This window comes from Panthera tigris, chromosome C1 (assembly GCF_018350195.1).
Source record: "Panthera tigris isolate Pti1 chromosome C1, P.tigris_Pti1_mat1.1, whole genome shotgun sequence".
Lineage (NCBI taxonomy): Eukaryota > Metazoa > Chordata > Mammalia > Carnivora > Felidae > Panthera > Panthera tigris.
The window spans coordinates 128,640,600-128,643,885 of NC_056667.1; the positions used below are offsets into that span (position 1 = coordinate 128,640,600).

General features: G+C 37.6%; 1 non-coding gene across 1 annotated transcript; it reads left to right on the top strand.

The window, feature by feature from the left end:
• Positions 1-2,161: 2,161 nt before the first annotated feature.
• On the top strand, positions 2,162-2,268 carry LOC122241624. The gene has a single exon (XR_006221866.1). It is a non-coding gene; the product is annotated as a U6 spliceosomal RNA (small nuclear RNA).
• Positions 2,269-3,286: the final 1,018 nt, after the last annotated feature.

Sequence of the window (3,286 nt, forward strand, 5' to 3'; positions counted from 1 at the left end):
AGATACAGCGTGAGCTAGGGGAGGGGCAGAGTGAGGGGGAGACACAGAATCCAAAGGAGGCTCCAGTCTCTGAGCTCTCAGCACAGAGGCTGATGCAGGGCTCTATCCCATGAACTGTGAGATTATGACCTGAGCCAAAATCAGATGCTTAACGAACTGAGCTACACAGGCACCCTTTTTTTCTGTTTTCTAAGTGAATTGTTAGCAGACACTATTTAGGAAATCTTTAGATGTTTCCATCAGAATATTTAAGATAAAGAGTTGAATGTCCTTTCAGAAATGTCCTTTCAGAAACTAATATTTGATTGGAGAAGAAAAATCACTGCAGAGTTTAAGAAACAAATATGCAAACAAAGCAAAGATTCCTCAAACTCAAGTTAGAATTGTGAAAGCTTAGAGTATTAATAAGTTGACACAGGGCTGAAGTGCATAAAGTGATGAGACAGTTCAAGAACATGGCTTCCCAAAGTTGGGAGAGGGAGAGCGTAAATTTCCTGATACAGTAGAACATGGTGAGACTGGTAGCCAAGCAACACAGCACCTTAATGTGCCAGGCTTGTTAGCACTAAGCAAGCCCACTATGAGGCTGTCCACAATTCCATTTTCCTATTTGTAATGCAAGGGTAAACAAGATGATACCTTTCCTCTCTAAAATTCTAAGTAGTTGTATTTAGAAAACTTGGCAGAGATGGAGCATTGAACTTGGAGAAATTAGACTGATAGTAAATAGCGAGTCCATGGCCTCTACACTCAAGTGTCTTTGGCATAGAATAGTATTTCCTAATGTGTGTGTTCCATAGGACGTTCTTTCCACAAAGTGTTAAGGAATGTTATGAAAAACAAAAGTCTGGAGGTCACTTATGTCTGGGAAATTATGGGTATTCTTTAAGATGCTTATGTGCATGTAGAGTCTATAAGAGGGAGATAGAGTTTACAGCATTTGTCAAGCTTATATGACCATAGAATCTTTTTTTTTTTTTGAAGCATCTTTCATCCCTGATTAAGCAACAGTTAGCCCTGCTCATGTAGGCATGTCCCTTCTTGGGCCAAGATAAGTTGATAGTGAGGTCATCTAACTATCTTTGATGGCAAACCTCCATGCTGGGTTGGGTAGGGAGCATTATTTTTTGCTGAGATGTTGAGAAGATCCCATAGCTGGGCTTCTTTCTCCTCTCTCACAATTCTCTCTCTTTAGAATTACATTGAATCTAAAACAACATCTTTCAAGTGACAAGATAGAAGTTATCGCATCATATTTTTTGATGGTTGAACCTAGAGACTAGAAAACAATTTAAATAAAAAAATTCATTCTAATGCATTTATTGAGTACCAATATTTTGTTAGTTATTTTGCCCTACTTTGGAATAAGATATGAACAGCTTGACTTCAGTTTGTGAGTGGGAGGAGGGTAGCAAAGAATAAATGAGAAGTTTAGCACAAAATGATAAGAGCTATAATTGAAGTATAGAAATGTCATGGATACCCAAAACAAGAACCATCTAGCTTAGATCTGAGATCCTTAAGAAGGCCTCACAGAGAAGGCAGTATGGATGAGTATGAGATTACCAAGTAGACATCGTGGGAAAAGGCATTTCATATAGAAAGATAATGTGCTCAACTACATAGAAATGAGAAGGACCATGGAAGATAGCAAAGAATTGGCTGTTAGATGAAAACATTTTTTTTTCTAAGATGAGACTATGTAGAAAAGCAGGTGCAGATTATGAAGGATCATATATAGAATAAAGGGGCTTTATGAAAAAATTTTTAATGTTTATTAATTTTTGAGAAAGAGACAGAAAGTGAGTGATGGAGGGGCAGAGAGTGAGGGAGACACAGAATTCAAAGCAGGTTCCAGGCTCTGAGCCGTCAGCACAGACCCAGATGTGGGGCTTGAACTCATGAACTATGAGATCATGAACTAAGCCAAAGTTGGACACCTAACTGACTGAGCCACCCAGGAGCCCTTGAGCTTTCTTCTTTAGGTTATGTAAGAACTACTGATGAGTTTTAAGTTAATGAGTCATGGAACAGATACGAAAAGCTTTATTTAAAAAATTATAACTTCGGCAGTGAAATGGATCTGGTTGGAAGTTTGGATGAAAGGCTCCTAAACCAGAGGCTGTTTATTACAAAATTACTTAGGAAATGTTTAGGACCTGTGCTCACTTCGGCAGCACATATACTAAAATTGGAACAATACAGAGAAGATTAGCATGGACCCTGCGCCAGGATGATGCACAAATTTGTGAAGCATTCCATATTTGTTTAAAGGAGTTTGTGACCACTAAACCGGCCCTGCACGAAATTTTAAGAGGCATTCTCTGAGGGGAGAAAATATGAAAAACAACAACAACAACAACAACAACAAATAAATAAATAAATAAAAACCAAAAGCAACAAAGACTAGAAAGGAGCAGAGAACACCATCAGAAACTCCAACTCTACAAGAAACATAATGGCAATAAACTCATATCTTTCAGTATTCACTCTAAGCGTCAATGGACTAAATGCTCCAATCAAAAGACATAGGGTAACAGGATGGATAAGAAAACAAGATCCATCTATATACTGTTTACAAGAGACCCACGTTAGACCTAAACACACCTTCAGATTGAAAATAAGGGGATGGAGAACCATCTATCATGCCAATGGTCAACAAAAGAAAGCCAGAGTAGCCATACTTATATCAGACAATATAGACTTTAAAATAAGGACTGTATCAAGAGATGAAGAAGGACATTATATCATAATCAAGGGGTCTATCCACCAAGAAGACCTAACAATTGTAAACATTTATGCGCCAAATGTGAGAGTACCCAGATATATACATCAATTAATCACAAACATAAAGAAACTCATTGATAATAATACCATAATGGTAGGGGACTTAAACACCCCACTTACAACAATGGACAGATCATCTAATCAAAAAATCAACAAGGAAACAATGGCTTTGAATGACACGCTGGACTAGATGGACTTAACAGATATATTCAGAACATTTCATCCTAAATCATCAGAATATGCATTCTTCTCCAGTAAACATGGAACGTTCTCCAGAATAGACCATATACTGGGACACAAATCAGCCCTCAACAAGTACAAAGAGATCGAGATCATACCATGCATATTTTCAGACCACAATGCTATGAAACTCGATCAACCACAAGAAAAAATTTGGAAAGATAACAAATACTTGGAGACTAAAGAGCATCCTACTAAAGAATGAATGGACTAACCAAGCAGTTAAAGAGGAAATTAAAAAGTTCATGGAGGCCAATGA